Here is a 23,206-nt window from a genome sequence, read left to right as displayed (position 1 = left end):
AAGGGAGAAATCACTATAATACAGGTTGTCTCTGTTCATTCTTAATGGACTCCTATTACTCAAATAGACCATGTGACTTGGAAAGTCTTTGTCTGCATGAAATTGCAGAGTGGTTTGAATATAGCACAGATGCCATGGAAAGCAAAAATGGACATTTTTTCAAATTGAAAACATGTAATGGTTGCCAGTACAGAGATAAAAACTTGGCTGATGAAGTATCCCAAATTGACTTGTAAACTCCAGAAAACAAACAACTTTTCATTATACAACTCATTTCTCATCTCCAAGCTTTGGCAGGGAGCATTCTTACTTTGGAGAGCTGGTCTGATGAAGAATGCTTTTACTGCTCCATTTCATGAAAACCATTGTTTGTGTCTCTGAGTTCAATAAACAGTCAAAATTAGCAAGAGAGCAGGAAGAGTTAACATGCAAGAAGGTTCCAAAGATCCTCTAGAGATTATTAATCAGTCAGAAGACAGCATTGCCTGTTTTTCATAAAATCTTTTTCTTATAAGTGAAGCAAGCCTGGCATTGCCAACAAATGTCAATGCCATACAGAGAGAGTAGATAAATTTAGAGTGAATGATTTTCCAGTTAAATAGGGACCAACGGTGAGTTTATAATAAAACAATTTGCACACAGTTTGGAATATGACAATGGTAATTGTTCTTATGTTGAAAACAAATCTTTTATGATGTGTGCTGTGGCAAAGCAGGGCATGACCTACCTAATATAGCCCTTCCCGCATCTACACAGTACCAGGAAGACCATTCTATATTTGTAATGCTTGCCCAGCTTACCTAAGAGAGTGGCACATTTAAAGGCATGATTATACACAGGAGTTTTGAAACCCTTATTTTGAGCTGGAAATACAGCGTTCAATACCAGACATTTGAAAGCAGTGAAAGAATGGAATGTCCTTTTATCTTCAGCTGGTGGTTGATGTTTCTGTTATCTGGAACTTCTGAAGCTGTTTTAATCATGCTAGAGCACTGACTTTCAACCTGGCTCCACAGTGGAACCACCTGGGGAGCTTTAATAAACTGATATCTGGGACCTACCCCCAGAGATTCTGATTTAAGTGATCTGGGGTGTGGCCAGGCACTGGGATTTTTAAAAGCTCCCCAGGTGATTCTAAAGAGCAGACAAGGTTCAGAAAGACTGTTTTTTCAAAAAGAAGAAAACTATTAGATGACACTTTGTCATTTATAGCTACAAAAGTTAAATCTACCTAAATAGTTCATATCTCATTTTTACTAGCATCACGACAATCAACCAAATCATCACATAAAATGTGGAATAATAGAATATTTTAATTATAAGGGACCCAAGAGATCATTTTAGTCCAGGGATTCTCAACCAGGGGTCTCTGGGCTCCTCGAAGTCCCTTAGGTAGTGTGTGAACCCCCTGAAATTGCAAGTATGTGCATTTTTCTGAGAATAGATTCCATCACTTTCTAAAAGGAGGGCCTGGCCCCAAAAAGGTCAAAAAACACTTACATGGTCTAAGTTCCTCAATTTGCAGACAAAGAAATGAAAGACCAACATGAAAACAGAAAATAATATATTTCTCACCACCCCCTCCAGGACCTCTAACGCCCAAGCCCATTACGGCCGGTATGCTTTTATACAAAACTGATTAAAATTCCCCCGACAAAAATGAAGCCCAAATAGACTGATGTTTCGACTAGATCAAGATTTTGACCAGATAAGTGAAGTTTTCAGAACTGCAGAAATAGTAAGAGTTTTGAAGAAGACTTCCCTAGACTTCCCTGAGAAGAGTTCCACAGAATGAACTTCCTAAGAACTTTCCCCGCAAAACTTACTTATCAGATTAAATATAAAGTCAGGAAATGAGCAAATATTAGCCAAGCCCAAGCAGAGATTATCCAGTGTTCCCAAGGTAGTGCTAGAACCTCAATTCGATTTCTTCAAAGTTTGTATCATGTTTAATTTATATTGTCCCATTACTAGTTGTTATCACCAACCTTAAGAATTACTCTAATATCTTATTTCTCTTCTGATTTTGGCCTATGATAGCAAAATTTCATAGGAGTTCCTCTGGCAAAGTGTAAACAAATACAACAGGATAATCAGGTGTAAGTTAGTAAATTCGGAAAGCTGGAGTCAAGCCTGTGTCCAGTCGATTCCCATAGAAATTATGATATAGTTTTGACTATGATAGAGTAAAATTAGTATGGATTTTGGGAATCAAACTAATTAATTTACTTTTGTAAAATAGGATTAATTACACCTCCCTCATAGGTTGATGTGTTCATATAAATACCTAATATACCTAATGTAGAGGCTTGAAAAAATACTAAATATAATACTAAAATGTGATTGACCTCTTACTGTCTTCTAAGGTTTGTGTTCTTTCTCCTAGATCAAGTAACTTTTCATAACTTTTCTATTCCTCTTTCTCACCTGAGCACCGCTAAGCAAAGATGAGCATTAAAAAAAAAATTCTAAATCATGGCAGGCTCACTTAAATGGCCTTTGAGTTCTTAATTGTTTTTCAGATAGATTTTACATTTATTCACTGAAGCTTTTAAAGTCTGGAGTAGAAAACATTACATTAATGAATAAAAGATGTAGAATAATTTTCTTCCCATGTGCTTTGAGTTCTTACCCCAATTACAATACTAGGCCAAAAATTAATATCATGAATTGAAACGAAGAAAGATATATAGAAAAGAGCCAAATCTAAAAAAAGAGGAAGAAGGAGGAAGAGAAGAAAGAAAGAAGAAGGAGGAGGAGGAGGAGAAGAGGAAGGAAGGAAGGAAGGGAGGGAAAGAGAAAGAAAAAGAAAGCAAGAGAGAGAGAGAAAGAAAGAAAAAGAAAGGAAGGAAGGGAAAGAGAAAGAAAAAGAAAGCAAGAGAGAGAGAGAAAGGAAGAAAAAGAAACGAAGGAAGGAAGGAAGGAAGAAAGAAAGGAAAGAAAGAAAGAAAGAGAAAGAAGGAAGAGGAGAAGGAGAGAAGGAAGGAAGGAGGGAGGGAGAAAGAAAGAGAGAGAAAAAAATAGGAAGGAAGGAAAGAGAGAGAGGAGTATTTTGACACCTACTGTCACTTCTGGGCTGAGGTTTTAACTGAGACTAGGTGCCATGTATTCACTTACTCATTAAATGTTCTTTGAACACCAAATCAACATGAAGCCAGAATTATGTTAGACTGAGTGTGGGGTGAGGTGTCTGATGGATATTTTACAGGGCATCATTTCAGCCTTTTGGAGTTCATTTTATTGTAACATAAAACTGCTTGGTAAAAGTGTAAGGATATATAATTTTTATTTAATGAATGATATAAATATTAAATGCTATAATTATTCATAAAAAGAGAAGAGAGAGTTAGAACAACTGGGGAAGGCAGGCATTGAACTAAGACAGAAGTGACTTGAATATTTCAATCTAGAGGATATAAACTTTGGTGCAACTGGAGAAAGCAAGTATTGAACAGACACCTAAAGTACTAGAAGGTGTCACTCTCTGAAGCATAGTTAAGTCGAGGTTCTAAGCAGGTGGGCTAAAATCCTAGGGTTGAGGCTTGTTCATGGGGCATTAAAGAAACTAATTTCTACCAGATGGTGTTTTGGAGTCCTAACGGATAAGATAGTTAAAAGACTCGAATGTCATGACTATGTGATGTAGCCCTTGGACATTTTCTAAGCTTCATAAGCACATTCAGTGACAAAAGGAAGAAATAATTAATAGTAGAAACAAAATTCTTCATAAGTTCCCTAAGAATCTAAAGAAAAACAAAATAAAGAAGAACCAAAATAATGGCCCATATTTAGGTTTTCTTCTACTTTTTCATATATGGCCATTTTCCAATAATTTGCAAAAATGCTTCGGAACTTCAAATAAACCTCGGACTACATACATTAGCCTATGTCTCAGTTTGGCGCTCCCAAGCTTGGTATATCAGTATTGCTCAGAATTCAACTGATAAAGACACATCATGTGGACATATTTGTGTCATCTTTTCATTTCTCTATCATTTTTAAAGTGGGAGACCTGGCTGGGTGTGGTAGCTCAAGCCTGTAACCCCAGCACTTTGGGAGGCCAAGGTGGGCAGATCATAAGGTCAGGAGTTCAAGACCAGCCTGACCAACGTGGCGAAACCCTGTCTCTACTAAAAGTACAAAAATTAGCCAGGTGTGGTGGTGCACACCTGTAATCCCAGCTACTCAAGAGGCTGAGGCAGGAGAATCACTTGAATCTGAGAGGCAGAGGTTGCAATGAGCTAGATCATGTCACTGCATTCCAGCCTGGGCAATAGAGTGAGACTCCATCTCAAAATAAAAATAAAAATAAAAATAAAAACAAAATGGGAGACCTAAAATTGTTTGTCAAAGCACACAATATTTTTTTTCTAATTTTACATTATTCTTCTTGCCAAAAAAAGAAACTTTTTTTTCACTATACTCTCCATAGTTCTTAGGGAATGACCATACTTTCTTGGTGACTCTTATTCCTGAATTCTCTATATTAACAACTCTCTAGGCCACAGCCATGACTCAGTCAGGCCTCAGAATACGGTTTTGTGCCTAGAATACTTTTAATGGCTCATTTATACTTTAACAGTAAGACTTAACATGAATGATTCCTAGGTTTGCAGAGGAAAAGGGACAAAACATCATTTTTCTCTCAGACTCAAGCTTAGTGTTGGCTGCCAAGGGAAACTGGCCCTACCCAGTTTCCCTTGGAACTCTGTGTAAACAGCTTGAAGCCAGGGGGAATGAACTAATCCTGGCTAGTAAGATCAAGGGTTATGTCCTTACTCTGGGAATGCTAGCCTGCTCTGGTTATAATCTTACATAGATGAGGTGATAGATTCAATATTATTATATGAATGCCTGCTTCTTCCTTGTGGGTGGGAAAAAAATCAGGGAGGAGGAACAAAAGAATAAAAATAAAATAAAAGCAGGAGTGAATAAGCAGAAACAAAGTTAAATATGAAGAAAAAAGAACAAATGAGAAGACAGGTAAACACAAAATTATAACTAAATTCTAAAAAAAATAAAAAGAATGGTTGAAATGGAAATAATGATGCTCCTAGCAGTGTTGAGCACTACTACTTTTTTCTCCTACTTAAACCACCATTGACACCTTTGCAAAAGTTGCTATCTTTTCCAAAGTTAAATGTAATTTATCTTAAAGGCACCTTACTGGTTAATACATCTTTACAATAAACACTCTGCAAAGTGTAAAAAAACTGAAGAAATAAATTGAAGTGGCTTTTAGTAGTGGCTGGGGGTACCAGATTGACAGCTTTGGAAACTGATGACTTCTTTTTCTCCCAAGAATAGATACAGCTTGATAAACAGAGGTGTAAGATTCCCCCAACTGCTTCTCCAATACGCCTTCGCCCTGACAAAGTAATGGCTGCAAGGAAGAAAGAACAAGTCACCTTTTCCAGCCAGTTCTCTGCAGATACTGCTCAGGAACTGCCATTTAGCACCAAGGTGATAGGAGTATTTTCCTTACTACCAGCAACACAGAGACAATTCACTTATTTCACTTGGAACAGTGAACAGTCAAATCAGATAGTGATAACTTTTAACTACCCTGAACTCTGCTGGATTCAACGCACTGAACTTAAAGCGAAAGCTAACTTGAGTTTCCCATTTCAATTTCCCACATCCATCTAGTCCCCTAACAGTCCCCAGCACTAAATCAGGTAATGCAGTATAGTGTAGCTATTTTATCTGGTTCTCCCAAAGTTATTTCAAATGAGTACTCTGCCATCCATGAAATCAAATGAATCTCAGGAACATTTCTATTTATGTGGTGTGAGAGGGATCTTTCAAAAGAGAAAGGAAAAGCATAAAAAAGGATGGAATGTTTCCAAGAGAACAAGTAACATGTATTTTCCTTTCCAAAAGAAAAGCAGCAACTGTGTATGAAAAATTGAGGTGCATAAGTTAAAGTGGAGTCTTAACATTATTTATTTATGTGCCTAACTTAAGAACCACTAAAGTCGTCTTCATCACATAACCCTAAAATGAACAGAGACCAGTATAACATGACTTTCAGATTTTCTTCAGTAGATGTTAGAAAACATATGCTTTGTTAATCTTATACTTCTCCTAAATAATCATGCACAGCTTTCATTTGTTCCAGGAGTCATTCAAGCATATAAGAGTTCCATTAAGTTGAAACCTCCTGTATCTGGTTATTTTCCTGGAGTTGTAAACCTGCTGCCACCAAGTTGGTAGTTTTCTTATGTTAACAGCAAGAACGGAAAAAAAAAAAAATGCCAGTTAGAAAAGAGCTGTTCCATCTTCAGTCTCTTCCATTAACTCTCATTAACAGTTTGCATTTTTTTTAAGACAGGGTCTCATTCTGTTGCCCAGGCTGGAGTGCAGTGGGGCAATTACAACCCACTGAAGCCTGGAACTCTTGGACTCAAGCAACTCTCCCACATCAGCCTCCCAAGTAGCTAGGATTGCAAGCACGCCCCATCACACCTGGCTAATTTTTTTTAGTTTTTTGTAGAGATGAGGGACTCGCTATGTTGCCCAGGCTAGTCCCAAACTCCTGGCCTCAAGGAATCCTCCCACCTCAGCTTCCCAAAGCACTGGGTTTATAGGCGCGAGCCACTACATCTGACTGCATTTACTTTTAAAACAATTTTAAACACTTATAACGTTTTCAAGGCAGAAAGCACTCACCCATCAGTCTGCAGTTCTCACTTATTGTTCCCTCAATTATTTTAATTCCTCTTCCTGGCTCTCTTCTCTCCTTGCATCTCAGAGCAAATCTCCAAACTTCTGTGCCTCATGGGCCTTCAACTGGTTTTCCTACACATTTCAAACCTTGTCTTGTCTTTGCTCATCTGTTAATTCATTCATTCCTTTATTCATTCATTTACTTAACAGACATTTACCTAACATTTCCTGAGTCTTCACTTGTCCTACATACATGTGGAATCAAATCCAAGAATAAATATTTTGCAGTGGAAAAAGCAGTAGAACAAAAGTCCTGAACTCTAGTGTCATTGCTATGATTCATCAATTATGCGACCTTCAGCAGGTCACTTTTTCCTATACATACCTCTAATAATAGGAGTTTGGCTATGTCATGTCTACGATCCTTTATAGCTCTGAAATTCTACAATTTTATCACCACCCCAGTAGCTCAGCGCAAATAAATTCATGCATCTGTGTTAATAACTTTGAGGTACCCATTCCAAAATGTTTACATTTTCAATGGTTGAATTATAAGGGCTCTCCAAAGGGAAGTTAGAAAATCCTAACTGATATTTTTGGCATGTTAGTGGGCTAATGGAGGAGTATTTGAGAAGAGCAAATTTCACTTAGGAGATTAGTCTTGCCTACCAGCGTATTTGCTGTCTACATTTCATCTCCTTTCATTCTCCCCTTTACCCACTTCAAGTAGGCTGTTACTTCCACATGTCCATTGAAACTACTGCCATCAAGGTCACCAAGTGACTTCCAGAGTTAAACCCAGTAGTCAATTGGTATTCCTCAACATATTTGTCCTGTCTTCAGTATTTGACATATTTGATCACCTCCTCCTTAATATACTTTCTTAATTTACCATCTGTGACTCACACACTTCTCTACCTACTGGTCACTTCTCAGTTTGCTTTGCTAGTTCTTCCTCTTCACTGCTTCCTCTTCACTTAGTGTTGATGTGCCTCAAGCACTGAGTTTTGGGTCCTATTCTCTATCTGAACGTAATTCCTTAATAATCTTACCCAACTCTTTGGCTTTAAACTCCATCTATGTGCCAAATACTCTCACATTTATGTCTCTAGCCAAGACACTTTCCTAAACTCAAGACCTGCACATCCAGATCACCAGCAGATCCCTAAAAAAAGGACTCATGACATTCTTGCCCAAACCTAATCCAACTAGTTCAGCTGATAGAAGCTCCATATTTTCAGATATTTACCAAAAAAAGAAATATTTGGGGACATCCTTGGTCCCTTTATTTCTCTCATATCCTACATCTAATCCATTAGGACCTTGGCTCTAGGTTAAAAATATATCAGAATTTAATCACTTCTCAAGTCTAATGCCACCCTCCTGCTATGCACCATTACTGTCTCTCCCCTGGATAGCTATAATAGCTTTCTAAGAGGTCTCTCTGTTTCTTCCACCCTTGCTCCCTTAGAATTTGTAATCAACACGGAAGTCAGAGTGGTCTTTTGAAGACACTAACTCAAATCCTCTGATGGACCACCAAAGTCTTCACAATAGCCCATGAGGCCTTACATCATCTGGCCCTCCATACTCTTCTGATTTCATCTCTTACTCTCCACTTTGCTCCCTCCGCTCTAGTCACACAGGCCTCCTTACCTCAAATATGAGAGGCATAGCTTTGGTGCTAGCTCTCCTTCTGCCTGCATATATTTATGTGACTAACTCCCTCACCTTCTTCAAGTTTTTGCTCAGTTCTCATCTTTCCAATGAATCCTATCCTGACCATCCTATTTAATCTGCAAACTGCCCCCCAAGCATTCCTCATCCCTGTGACCCTGATTTACCCTTTTGTCCTATAGCAGTTATCATCTTCAAATGTTCTACATAACTTACCTGTTATATTTATTGCTTATTTTCTGTCTCCTCATGCTAGAATGTAAGCCACAGGAGGGCAGGAATCTTTTTTTCTTTGTTTGTTCATGGATGTCTTCCAAGTACCTGGGAACTGTCCCAGGCACCTTATAAGTGCTTAATATTTCTTAAATGGATTAATAAATCAATAAGCAAATGGATGAATGGGGCATGGTCCTCTAGCTATCAGATTACAACCAACAACATGAGAAGCTACATATGAAATGTGTAAAGCCTCACTTTAATTATCCAATCAATGCCCAATTCTGCTGCTGCTTTTTGATCATTCCTGACGGAGAGATGGTCTTTGGAGTTCATGTCTCTCCATTGTGGAAACCCTTGACCTTTCACCCATCAGAACCTCAAAACAAAACATACCTTGGGTTGAAGAGATATAAACAGCTCTAGACCCATCCTGGGTGATTTACAATAAAGCCCATAAAATAACTACCTCACATTTCTGCTATAAGACATGTAAATGAGAAGAGTAATACCTAACAGTTATTGAGCTCTATGTGCCAGACATTATCCTAAGGATTCACAAGTATAAATTCATTTCTTCCTTGCAACAACCCCTAACTCCTGACCTCACGTCTCTCTCCTAATTATTGGGTGAGTTCCCTCTGGACAACACTCAGAAAGTAACAAAAAAATGCAATAGGTCAGAAGGGATGACTTGAAACTAAGGAAGTAAACCATAGCCCTTAACATTTCTAAAGAAAAATGTTATCTCTGTCAAACACAGCTGCCATATCTCCATGAAGCCATGTTGAGGAAATCTTTATGTTGACACATTGAAGGTCAAATATTCAAGGGTAATTAAATCTCTCCAAGGTGAATTATGGAGATGGCCTAGTTAGAAATAAATGTAGACTTTTTGCTGTCCAGCCATAAATCGGTAGTAGCCCGCCAAATGCACTTAAGCACGTTTATAAGTATTTTTGCTCATAGTTTAATTATTTTACATATTTCCTATTACTAGAATTTTACAAAAATGATTAGCTGACAAAAAATTTTACTAGCTTGACCATACTCATCTCAGTATCATTTCAAAGAGCTTTTTATTATCCTACTTTCCCATCTCCATAAACCTAAGAAAGAACTCTTAACTAACATTCTTGAAGTCAACCTCTACCTGCTGCTAATCATGTTCATCTTCTGAAAGTTGAAGACCTTCATTTCCCCAGTTAGCTTCATCAGTTCACCCAGCATACATTTATTAAATGCCTATTGAAATGCAGGCATAGTTCTAACAACAAAGAAACATAACCCACAGTCTCTCAATCAGAGAACTTAGTGTCTAATAGTAAAGGGGAAACCAATACAGTGAAAAAAGTTTCATATACAAACCTGAATGTCCATAAAAAGGGGACTAGATAAATAAGATATTTATGTTCATGAAATGGAATACTACACAGCACTTAAAATGAATTTAAATGAATAAATTAGATTTAAATGTATCGATATTACTTTTATAAAAATTGAGTAAAAAACAAGTTTTCAAAATGCAAATGCAGTATTTACACTGTTTTCTTACAAAATGTCATTTTGTATCACAAATATGAGAATATATAACAAAAAATGAAAAACATAGACTTGAAGGTTAGGCACCAAATTCAAATTAGTTGTTGCTGCACGGGAGGCAGGAGGCAAGTGGAATTGGAAAGTGTATAAAGTAGACTTCAATTTGATCAGTAGGGAACTAATTATTTATATAAGAAAAATACTTAAAGCCAATTTTTTTAATGGTAAATTGCGTCATTTGGGGGTAGTAGTTTACATAGTACTTTCCTATAATTTAACTTTTTTTCCAAATGTCTTACAAATGTATAAATGAGAGAGAGAGAGAGAGGTCACACTCAAAATACTACTCACAATAGAAGGAAGTCCCAAAGGCTACAGGGATTAGGCCAGTTAGGTCGGCAGGTGCCACATGAGCAGCGCAGTAAGAAGGGTGAGAAGTTACACTGGGGAGAGACTAGAAGCTGGGAGCACTCCTGGAAGCCTCCCTAAGAATGCTAGACTTGAGACAAGCATGAAGGATGACTAAAAGCTGCACAGACTGAGATGAGCAAAGAAGGTATTCCAAGAAGGAGGAACAGCCAATACAGAAAAGAATATGGAGCATTTTGCAGAGATGGAGCCTCAAGACACAGTCGAGAGTCTGCATTTTAATTTTGCTATTTACTAGCTTGGTGAATGCGGGAGGGTCACCTGATCTCTCTGAAATTGTTTCTCCAACTTGAATGTGGGGTAATACTATATTCTTGGCTGCATTATTGCACAGGCTAGAGAAAATGTAAACAAAGATACCTAACAAAGAGTAACATAGTAATTGCTCAGAAATTAAGATAATGATTAAGGATTATTAGCTGGGACTAAGACTCAGGTCTCCTGATTTCCTGAGTTAATGATCTTTTCATAACAGCACACTGCTGATTTTGTAATTAGCATTATTCTAATTTCATGTGGCCAAAATTTCACAATAATACACAAAGGGATCTCAGTGGAGTACTGGGCAATTCACTGGATCTGATATGAAAAATACCTCTCTTTTCTCACCCGCTCAACAGCTCCAGACTCTGTCTTTTACTCAAGACTGTTAGTTGTTCTGTGAGGCCTAGCATATCTGATTATTTCATATGTCCTATCAATGACCTTGAAACAATCAAAGCTGAAACTTTTGGTAAATTGGCTTTCCAATTATTGAGCCAGCTGCTGGCTGAAATTTGGAATACCAAATTTGTCTCACCCAGGAAGTTAAAATAGGAGTATTACATGTTGAATTAACTGGCTTTCATTTGCTTACAGAAAACATAAGTATGCACAACTTTAGTCACATTGCTGTTATTGATCAAGTATTCACAGAGTTCCTCAATAGACTCTAACATACTTTTAACGTTATTAAATTTGTTAAGAAAATAAGTTTAAATAGCTTTAAAACAAAAAGGGGGAAAAAAAACTTCTGAGACTTAAAATGCCACGTTGTGTGAATAGTACATACTACTCTGAAAGTCCTTACGACTCTTTGGTGAGATCCAATTATCAGTAAAGGAAGGCTGCATCCACATGATTCTCAAACATGACACTTCCTCCAAAGCAGACTGATGGTCCCTTGCCACTCTACTGAGCCAGCTGCAGCATGTTCTAAGCCCAAATTTGGGCAATTAAGTTATTTTTCTCAATGAGGTTTTAGCAACCATTATCACTATCCCAGAAAGTGGTCCTTTCTTAGAGATAAATTGCAATGGAAAACTATGCTTCTCTCTCAGCACGTATTTCCAAATTTCATTGCTCTGCATGAAGGAAAAGCAGCATATGTTGCTTCTCAACATCACTCACTTTAAATAACTGAGAAAGATGGGGTTGTTTCAGCCACAGGAGCAATTGACATGCACCATCCAGAAATCTTTTGTCTGACAGCCTCAGCTAAATACGCCACAAATTTGCATTGATAACACTTTGTTTTTGTGCTCCATACCTCTGCCACTACTACCATTCCCACTGCCACCAACCCTTCCAGGTGATTTCAGGGCTCTTCCATCTTCCATCCCTCTTCCATACCTTTTCCTTCTCCCAAAGAACAAAGAAACAACTCGGTGATTTTTATCAAGGTTAATTAATAATATTTACTAAAAGTACAAATTTCAGCACATTGTTTTTGGTTTGCAGTAGGGTTGTCAAAAAAGGAATTTGAAATGAACTAAGACAACATCTCAGCCCTTCAGGAAAAACATGCACAAAACTACAGCCAGGGTTGGTTCTAGTAGTTGGCATTTGGATCTACAGTCTAGTCAAGGCATCCAGATAGAAGATAGGCCAGGAATCAGCAATTCCCTTAACACTATGTCCTTCCAAAGCACACTAGAGGACAAAGAGGAGTGGTAAATTGCCTTCCTCTAACTGCTCTAAAGAGAAGTATAACCCATCCCTGAGATTATTGGTGTAGTGTCTCCTATGGTTATACAACCTCCCAACGATTATAGGTAAGAAATAAATGAAGATAGGAAAAGCCTCAATTTTCTTTTCATTTTCTACTTTTGAAAAATTCTAAAATTAAAGGAATCTTTTTCTTTAAGAGAAGTAGAGACCAATAGGCCCAGTACATCTACTGATGCTTTGAAGGTAACATTTTGGTGTTCATCCCCAAAGACAGGCTGGTGTAGAAATCTATTGGACTTCCATTAGCCATCACAGTTTTTCATTTTATTTTTTGATTAACTTTTTCATGCATAGCTGAAAAACACTAAACAGAATGAAAGGCAAGTGACTGTAATTAGACTAGATTGCCCAAGGCCAGAGAAAAAGAGAGGCAAATCCTGTAATTCAGCTCCTAAGTAACATCCTCCACATGATAGAGTTGCATCATACATTTTTAAATCAGGCTTTTAAAGTTTTGCATGCATACATTGAAATGAAAAAGTGTTTCTGTTGGGAAAATATAATCTGCATCAAGGTTTTCATTGCCTCTTAAATACACCTTTCCTCCAAATTTTAAAACATACAGTACCTAGAGATATGTTGAGGCAGGAAGGGAAGGAAAAATATGAAAAGATGAAAAAGGATAATAAAAGTTACATCTGTGAATATAGTTTTTCAAAAACACTATTCATTAGTACACAGATTAAAATATAAAATGGACTGTCATATTCTCTGGGTTGGCAAATAAAAAACTAGGTGTTATATGTTTATTATGTGGAAGACCAAGTGTTATATGTATATTTTGTGGGTTGCATACCCATATTTTTAAAAGCCTGATTTAAACAAAATATGCTTTAATTTTGCAAAGGTTTTCATGTTATCTTTATGGTCAAGATGTAAAAATGTAGACTAAATGGTAGAATAACTGAACGAATGTACCCAAGGCAGATCAGTGTCATCCTGGAGTAAGGTTTTTCATGGGTGACACAGCTCTCCACCTTTATACCATCTGCATATGTAAAATAATAAGCTTAGCTAATTAGTAACAAGTGCACAAAGGGAGAGGAATATCTAAGATGGCAAAATGACTGTATTAAGATTGCTGAAGGACACAAGAGGCTAGAAGTATAGGACCAAACTTACAAAATATAATTTAGTGAGGATAAAAGTATAGGTCTACATTGGGATCAAACGCACAGGCACAAAATTAGAAAAATGATAGATAACCGGAGCTAGGGTCCTTATGAAAAAAAGGCCCAAATATAAAATTAGAGAATACCTATGCTTTGAATCAGCTTAACTCCCTTGTCTCCCTCTGTTTTCTCATCTGAAAACTGGCCATAACAGTATCTGCCTCTCAAGATTGCCAGGCAGTTTAAATGAAATAACCTATGAAACAGTCTTACAGCAGTCCATGTGCACAGAGGTATTCTGAGCCCACACACTGTGTCACATCCAGTCAAGCATTATGATGCCTCCACTGTGCTCAGTGCTGATCAAGTTAATGGAATAAAACCAAAATCAGACCTAGGGGCCTCATTTTTAGAATAACGGAGAAAAGTCAGAAAACATTTATTGAGCATCCACTTACTTGTCTGATGTCAGGCTCTGGGGATACTCAGGTGAAGCCATGGTCTCTGCTCTCAAAGAGTTCTCAATCCAGAATCAAATGATGGGATACTTCATCTAGAAAAAGGTGGCCGTGTGTTGATGGCTCAGTAAGCAAAGTCCATGAGAAATAGTTGTCTGAATCATCCTTACATCACCCACTGCATCTAACCTAATATTTGCTCTTTGAAGCTACTCAGTAAACACTTTTTGAATGAATGAGTGATTTCAGTTTCACCTGGAAATGAGAAAAGTTAGGGAAAAAAATGAGAAATTTTTCTTTAATATTTTGAAATTCTAACTTAAGAGAGAATATATGTACATTTGCAGCTCCAGAAAGCAGAACCGAGGCAAAGGGTTCAGAGGACAGGGAGGCAAATGGATCCTGCTCTTTTATGTTTGTTACTATGTTAAGGACACTGGTTATATTATAAAACTAATCTTTATTTTTGGTTCTTAATGGCCATATCATTGTTGCTTTGCCTCCAGGCCTATTGACTAGAATCAAGGTAAAAAGAACAATCCTGAGTTTTCTATCCACAGTTGCATGTAGAAGCAAAACCAAAGACTTAACACAAAAGGTAAGTAAAACTGTGAAAAGTCCATTTCCAAAATTAACAGATAGAGAAAGCCTGAAAACCATATACCCCAGGGCTCCATTACATCTTCAAGTAAAACCAGGATCTAACTTTTGGCTCAGAAGTTTCCATCCCAGGCCACTTCAGCCGCAAAACATTTCAATTCTATTATTTAAGGAATGGTTTGAAATATCCCCCAATTCAGCTTAACACCTCCCATAGCACATTTCTGCAGAAAACAAGTGCACTGCCAAATGGCCAGCCCTGCCGCAAACACAGGTAGAGTAGCTGGGCCAACAGGAGAGGTTACATTTGTTTGGCAACTTCCTCTAGGCTATTAGAGCTGAGACCGCAAGAAGCTAAAATGAGAAGTGTCTCGCCACTTTTACAGTGAACTAAACAGAATAATACCAAAGAGCGTGGCTCAGGTTCCAGTACCAAAAGCAAAGCAGGAGCAGTGATGTGCCCACCCCCTGGATGTTCCAGCCCCTCAGCAGGTCACACGCTGAAATGCTTTCTGAGGTCCATGGCTACAACTTGAACCCGTGACCCTCTGAATGAATGCCAGAACCCAGACCAGCATGTCACAAACAGCTACTTCAATCCACCTCCCCAGCTTACGTTTAATTAAGTGAACATGATGAAAAATAAATGAGGTTGTACTTAAGCCTTCAAAGGCCTCCTAACCTTACCTTTCCAGGGGATTTTTGGCTAGTTGGCTCTACTCTCCTGCTACCTCCATTTGCCACGAGCTGTTATATTACATTTAGGCTCAAATCTGCTCAGGCTATAATCCACAATCCATTTTTCATTTAACTTCTAAACGTTAAGAGAAATGGAAACCTCATCAGTAAACATTGTGACAGTTATCTTTTTAACTGTCATTTATATAAACTTAGGCACATCCCATTCTAAATCACGCTCAGATGAATCAGTTGTTCAAATATAAACATATTTAGCAGAATTCTGTCATTTCCTCATATGTATATTCATTTGCGAATGACTCACTTCATACATCTTCATAAACCTGAGAAACTATCTTTTGAGTTATTCACAGATTCAGGTGATGATGCCTGCAGAGTCAAAAGCTGACTATGTATGCAGGGCCAGCACTGGGAAAAAAGTAGCCAAAAGTCATAGCTCTGGGATCATTTTAATCTATCTTTGGGTACAAGAAATGTCACAGAGGTTCACCTGAAATGAAATTATCCCTTTCTCTTAGCTTGTTTCGTACCACCTAATCCTCTAACTCTTTATTAAACATTATCTTTCCCATCTGCTCTAGTGAATGTTCAACACCTTGTGGACCAACTCTGGGCTGATTGGTTTTTATGGGCAGCATGAGCTCAGTTTTATGCACATACTTAGGATTATCTCAAGGACAAAGAGGATGAACAATCCATTAACTGTAATAAGCAACTGCACATCTCAAGGTAGCTACAGCATATATTTGATTTCAAAAGAAGAGACTGAATTAAAATATGTCTGTCCAGAAACGTCTAACCTCCAACACACAGAAACAGCATTTTCTGTTCTCCATGCTCTGGTAAGCGGTACTACTAGAAATCACATCTCAGTCCCCCTCAATCAGACTTTCCAGCCCTTAAATCTTATTTTAGGATCTGACACTAGAGCAAGAAAAAGATCCTTTTGAAACTACTCTTCCTGATTATCTCTGGGCAAAGCGTGTAGAGCATGTGTGGACAGACACACTTTTTTTTTTAAAAGGAAAATGCAGTTATTGCTTTGTGTAGAAAACTTAAATTCTTCACTTTAGAATTACATGTGTTCCCATTGCTTAAATTTGTAAAATATAAATCATGGAAATTTAGCCAAATACACAGTGTTATCTGAGAAAGCCACTCTATATTGCTAGCCTGGTTAATTACAGATATTAGAACCACATTACTATTATTTATTTCAATATTTAATTCAATCTAAAGTAATCCACTAAGACCTCATTTCCCTACTTCCTAATTTAAATGTGAACATTATTGAAAAAGTCTTTGCTTATTTATTTTCATAAGAATTCCTTATAAATGCTTATCTTCTTGCATCTGTTTTATTGATGAGCTCAGTTCATTTTTTTGGCTAACCTTTCAAACAAAGGTACCTTGCTTTTGCCGTTACTATAAAGTTTTATGATCCTGTAATAATAACAATTATGAGGACATCTGATCATACTGTATACATTAATGACCAGACATATCTGGCCACGTGTCTTCACAGCTTACTGATCTCATTGATGAGCAATGTCAGGCTTCCTCCTTGCAACTTGTATCTCAAGATGATTAAAAGCTAGCTTTTTTTTTTTTAGCAGTTTGAAGTTTGTTTTTCAGTGAATTGGTAATATCACATACTGCACAAAGAGAGAATGTACCAGTCACCTGCTCAGCTTTATGGCACAGAAAGTGTGAAAAACAGGTACAGGAGTTAACGTACTCAGAGTGACAGCTTTCGAGCTCTTGCATATGCTTCTTTAGTCATTACTTTTTCTAAGGAAAGAATGCTAAAATGCAGAGCTGAGTGTCATCTTCTAATTTCAGTTCAGGCCCTTACTTAATAGGTCAAAGCCAAAGTAAAACCAAAGTGAAGAACAACACAGGGCATTGAACTGGGCACAAGCTATCTTGAAGAATGCACAAGCCAGGGGTGGTGCCCTCTGGGGACAGAAGAGGAGGAGTAGAAGTGAGAAGGAGAACTACTTTCACTGGATTCTCTTTTGTTCCAGCTGAACATTTTACTTGATGCCCACATTACTTTAATAACAAGAACAACAACGATAACAACTTAGAGATAACTGAATCGTGTTTGCCCCCTCCCAGTGCTGTAACAACCCACATCCATCCCAAAGGTCTGCCCTAGTGAAATGGTGCAGTGGCAAAGGTTGTGTTCCAGAGTCCCAGACCCTCACTCTTTGCTCCTGGTGCCTCATGGGGATCCCTCTTCACCCCTGTCCTCTCAACTTCAGCCAGTGTCCTCAGGTTTCACCCTGTCTGAGCGAGTTTCCAAGAAACCATCTGATCTAGTGAATATAAATAAATAACAACAGTTTTGCTTCTATACATACACATCAAAAAAAAGTGTCAGATTGAAACAGTCCATTCAAAACCTCATTGTGAGAACACTGAAAACAAATTGGCCTGTATTAAACAATCAGTTGGAGAAGATGACTATGCATGTTTTCTGTTCAGGGGAAGAGGAGTATCTAGGCAGGGAAGTGAAGGACAGCTGAGATCATGGACACAAGGGTTAGCAAGTTTATGGGATCCTGTGCTAGAGACCAGCCCACTGGGTACCACGGTGAGAGTGACCCAACACATCTCTGGGTGGAGGGCTGACAGAACAATATCCTGGCCCCCAGCCCCTCCTGACATTGCTGGTGTCTGCTCGAACCCTAAGCACAGTGACGCACATAAAACACTGACACTAGATATCTTCAAGGAAATGGTACAGCCATTTCATCAAGCAGGACCCTGGACTAGTGAAAATGTGCTCTGCAAGGTTCTTTGAATGCTTTCTGTGAGGTTGCTCTAACCTTAGACTGATTTTACTACTTTTCTGTGTTCTCAATGCCCTATTTTTGATACTGCTGTGAACCCAAATTTTCTTCTTCTATTCACATATACATGCATTAGAACACAGTAAGACGAAAGATTGCCTACTTTGAGAATTAAATTTTTCACCTTTAGGTGGTTAGTAAGGCCAAACTCATTAATCTTCTATTTGCTGTATTCTGCAGTATAATTACATGGCACCAACCAGTGAAATTGCTGGTGAAAGGCCTGTATTATGACTCCAGGGCTATTCTGCATGCCCAAGTCATTCTGTAAAAAAGGTGGCATCAGAATACTGGCTCCCATTACTAAACAATTCTAGTAAGCATCTACTTTAAGACATCTGTTTTGTGTCCATCTGGGAAATTATTACATTAAGATTAAGTATCATGCTGTTTTGCAAAATGTGAACATACTTAATACCACTGAACTATATACTTAAAAATAGTTACTATCATAAATTTCATATTATGTATTTTTACCACAATAAAATTTTTTTAAAGATTAAGCATCACTGATTTTCCCCCAAGTTAGAAACATGTTTATTGCTTTTGCTGGATTTAGAGTAATAAATATCTGCTTTATGAAATCTAACACCAGAAAACAGTACAAAGCAATAAATGAAAGTCCTTTTCATAATCTTCCCTGACCAGGATATTCACTCTTAGCCATTTTGCATGTACTTTTGGAGATATCTGTTCTACACAAACCTTAATGAGAGCATATAGCATGCTGCATCAGACTTATTTTGTTTCAAGTGACAAAATCTAACTCAAACTAGCTTGAACATAAAAGATCTCACATAACTAACTCCAGGTGTACATCTAGCTAACTTCAGGCATAGGTTGATCCAGACTCAAATGGTATCACCAGGACTTGGTTTCTATCCATCTCTCACCTGGGCCATTCTCAGACTCCACATGGTAACCTCCAGCAGCTCCAGGCTCACAGCCCTTTGAATTACATTCCAGCAACAAAAGGCAGAGAATCCCTTCCTGCTAATTCTTATACAAGTCTTATGATTTGTATAGACCAAACATGGTTCTAACCAATCAATATGACCAGGAAAATGAAATATTCTGATTGGCCAGGTTTGAGTCTCACGGCACCCGTAGAGCCAGCTGTCAAGTCAACTCCTTTTTAAAAAACTGACTCATAGGGGAAGCCTGCAGAAAATCAGGGACTATTAAAGGAAGGGTGAATGAATGCTGATAAGCAAAAACATCAAATGTCCCCAATACATTTTCTTCTTTCATCTTTGGCATCAGGGCCAGCTACATAATCTGTGGGGCCCAGTGCAAAAGGAAAATATGGGGCTTCTTGTTCAAAAGGCAGTAAAAAAAAAAAAAAAAGATGCTAAGTCTACTAAAATATAAAGCTCTTTCCATCTTTCTGCAGCCTCTTCTTCAACTTACCATGGTATTTTTTTGTTATGTAATGTAAAGAAAAAATCTAAATTTGACTTATTAGCATGAACTTTACCATTCATCATTATGTTGTTTTTAAATCCAAATATGAACCTTTTAATTCATATGTGGAATCACTACAATTACAATTGATATTTTGTAGTTCATGCATGCACATGTATTTCAGTCGTAGCAGAACTCGACTGTTTTCATTTCACTTTCTGGTATGTGCATCTTCTACAACGCTTCCTACCTTCAGCTTACTGATGAGTAAAGTAAGATTTAAAGAAAAAGTAATTATATGTTGCCTTTCTTACCCTTTACTTCTTTGTCATCGTTTTCAGCATAAGTGCTTGCCAAATACACAGAAGTACAACAAGTATGAAAGAATATGATAGGGTTTCTTGAACATTCTTGTCTCTTAGAATATCGTTGTCTTCTTTCTTATTCAAAGCAAGTTCTGGTTTGAGTGAACAAAGTGGCCTCTTGGGGCTGTCAGGGACCCCATTTGCTGAATAATAGATGGAACTCCCTTACCTTTTATTCACTTTGGCCTCCCACGCATCGTGGGTCCATGGGAATTCTGTGCCCACGGACATCGAAAATGCTATGTGCAAATGGGGTGGCAAAGAATGGCAGACATGCATATTGCATGTATCTTCTCGGCTCATGCACATGTGCCATTGTCCCATCAGACTACACTTACAAAACATGACTTTAAAGATAAAATTCTTAAGAATTTCAAGATAGTGACAATCAATCATTAAACCAAGCATGGGGCCCTTCTGAGCACAGGGCTCTTTGCAACTCTGCACAGATCACACACTCATGAAGCTGGCCCTGGGTCTCAATAAACTAAATCAAACTATTTAAATAACCAAAAGTGACTCTAAAGTTCTGCAAAAAGACTGAGATATGGTTAAGGAAACCCACTTCTCAGAAAGAAAGGGCATTCTACATAGAGCAGTGGCAACAGTTATTAAGGTAAAAACAAAAACAAAAACAAAAAACAAAAAAAAAAAAACAGGAACCATTTCAAGTGTCTGCCCTACAGTTTATGACTACTCAATTCAACCTATCACACATGTAAAAATCATTCATTTTTAATGGTTTTATAGTATTCCATTGTCTGATTGCACTACAGTTTATTTTAACAGTCCCATATGAACATTTAAGCTCTTTCCAACTTTCTGTAGGACTTTCATGACTATTCTTGAACACTTACTTGATTATTTTCTTAAGATAAATTTCTAAGAGTAGAATTGCTGAGTCAAGATGCATGTTTTAAATTTTTATACTCATTGCCAGACTGCCTTTTAAAATGGCACACTAGTTCACTAGTACTATAACAGTGTATGAGAAAGCCTATTTTTTCATATTCAGCACTGGATATTACCATTCTTTTTCATCTTTGCCAATCTGAATGATGAAAAATGATATTTCTGCACATTTCTTGAACTATGGATGAGAATGAGCATTCTTTTTATGGTTACTGTTCAAATTCATTTTTAACATTTCTGAACATTCAAATTCTACTGAAGGCCCCTGTCCCATTCTCTATGACAGATGAAAGAAAAAAAATGAATTGAAGCAATATGTTATTATTTCCTACCAAAATGAGTGCTAATAATAACAGCAAACATTTATTACGTGCTTACTATATACCAAGCACTTTATACACATTTCTCTTTAAAGTCTCACACTCTCATTGAATCAAAAAAAAAATCTTGAGGATGATTATTATCCCCATCTTACAGAGGAAAAAAACAGCGATTTGGAAAGCTTAACTAACGTATGTGGCAGAGTAAGGACCCAGTGGGAACACAGATCTACCTGAAGCCAAAGTCTGCTATACGACTATGTTTCTAAATTCAATCTGATGTTTTTAATTTTCATATTAAGATGGCAAGCAGTCCTGCATCTGGTTGAGTTAGAGCATAAAATAATCCTTAGCCACAGAATGACATTGTCTAATACCTAGCAAACCCTGAGAATATTAACCAAAAGGAAGAATGTTACCCAAACTCTATCTGCCTGGCCAGGAGCTGAAAGCAACTAGGAAAGCTGAGTGTGCATCATTCATCTTGAAGCCTCATAAAAGAAAGGAAATTGTATTTGCAAGTCCAATTTCTGAATGTTTGAGGAAGCCTCGCAGGAACACTGCAGTGAGGAGTTAAAATGAGGGCCCTGAGAGGGGATGTGGATAATATAGTGTGTGGGGCGCTCTACTGCAGGGTATGTAAATACTTTATACACTAATTCAATTACATTTTCAGATTATGCAGGAAGACTGATTTAAGCAACAGTTCACACCGCTGCCCCATCACCCATGCATGCATGCAGGAGAACAGAGTTAAGAGACCTGGGTCGACCTTAACTGTGTATTTCTTGACTCTTATGGGCATAAGTTGGAACTTTAATGTTTTATTAATGTCGAGTTTTTGGAGTTGGTATTCAAAATGTTTCAAGCAAAGATATGACAGATCTCAAATACCTGGAATCTGTTCACATTGGCAGGTAGTAAAAAAAAAGTCCACTATCTTAGACAAATTATTGACCAAAGAACTCAGTGGGATTATTTTGCTTAAATTATTATATAAAGGATTATGACGCCACAAAAAGTGAAAATATTTAACTTGCAATTATTTATATATTGGCATGGATAATGTACATACTTATGAACTTTTGAAAGTCCCTGTTCCAATGTATAATTAAATACATTCTTAAATTGATCATCTTCAGCAAATGGGCAATAAGGAGCTATGAATAAGATTTGCTCAAAGCACAAAGGAAATGAGCTAATTCTTGCATGTGCCTCAAAAATTCAAGAAATTATAGTGTCTTCCTTTTTATTTGTATCATGTATTGATTTATGCAAGAAGTCCCTTCCAAAACCTTAAGGTGCTGATTGTATTTATTGTTTTCTAGAAGAAAATTCAAAGATAAGCCAAGGTTGCAATTTTCAGTAATAAAAACTTTTCTGTCAGACTTGTTCTCTTCTATTTTAAAAGGTTTATCCTCTGGAAAATAGTGAGATTTATGTAATAATTTTCCGAGGGAAGAGGGTGGAGTTACATTGAGAGTTTATTTCAGCTTTTTTGCATCTGAATAAATAAATGTATTTGGTGACATGTATTTTCCTTGAAAATATTATTTAATGACAGATTCCCTTTTGAAAGGCCAAGGATCAATGTGCTGTAAAAATTTTAATCAGATTGTTAACCATTAATGAGTGTTAACACGTTTTCTCAGTGTTACTTGTGTTTTTGCCAACATTTATATGACTTGCTTTACCTCTTTCCCAGTTCATTTGCAATTTTCACAGGTTTTATTAGGGAGATTTTTATTTTTCCAGAAACCGAAGATTTTAGGTTACACGTTTCCATATTCATAAATGTCTTGACTATGAAGAATAAAGTGAAAAAAGATTTAAACTGGGCAAAAATACTGCTTATAAAACAGTCATTCAGGAATAATCATACCAACTAAAGCAACTGCTTGTGCAAAGACAAAGGGGGCCAAATCCTGTCCTTGGATGTGCACACACAGCTCCTAT

General features: G+C 37.3%; 1 long non-coding RNA gene across 2 annotated transcripts in view; it reads right to left on the bottom strand.

Annotated features, from left to right (window-relative positions):
- Positions 1 to 23,206, bottom strand: part of LOC100615600 (uncharacterized) — a 78,682-nt gene that overhangs the window by 42,863 nt on the left and 12,613 nt on the right. The window contains exons 4-5 of one of the 2 annotated variants that reach the window (XR_010159442.1): positions 15,380 to 15,506; positions 14,093 to 14,347 (exon numbers count right to left, since the gene is read on the bottom strand). This is a non-coding gene — a long non-coding RNA (uncharacterized LOC100615600). Of the gene's footprint in view, positions 1 to 14,092; positions 14,348 to 15,379; positions 15,564 to 23,206 lie in introns of those variants that run through there. The other variant, XR_001707536.4, reaches the window with a different exon arrangement.

The sequence above is a fragment of the Pan troglodytes genome, chromosome 1 (assembly GCF_028858775.2).
Source record: "Pan troglodytes isolate AG18354 chromosome 1, NHGRI_mPanTro3-v2.0_pri, whole genome shotgun sequence".
In the NCBI taxonomy this organism is placed as follows: Eukaryota; Metazoa; Chordata; class Mammalia; order Primates; family Hominidae; genus Pan; species Pan troglodytes.
Note: the sequence above shows the minus strand (reverse complement) of the source record. Positions and strands in the feature narration are given on the sequence as shown.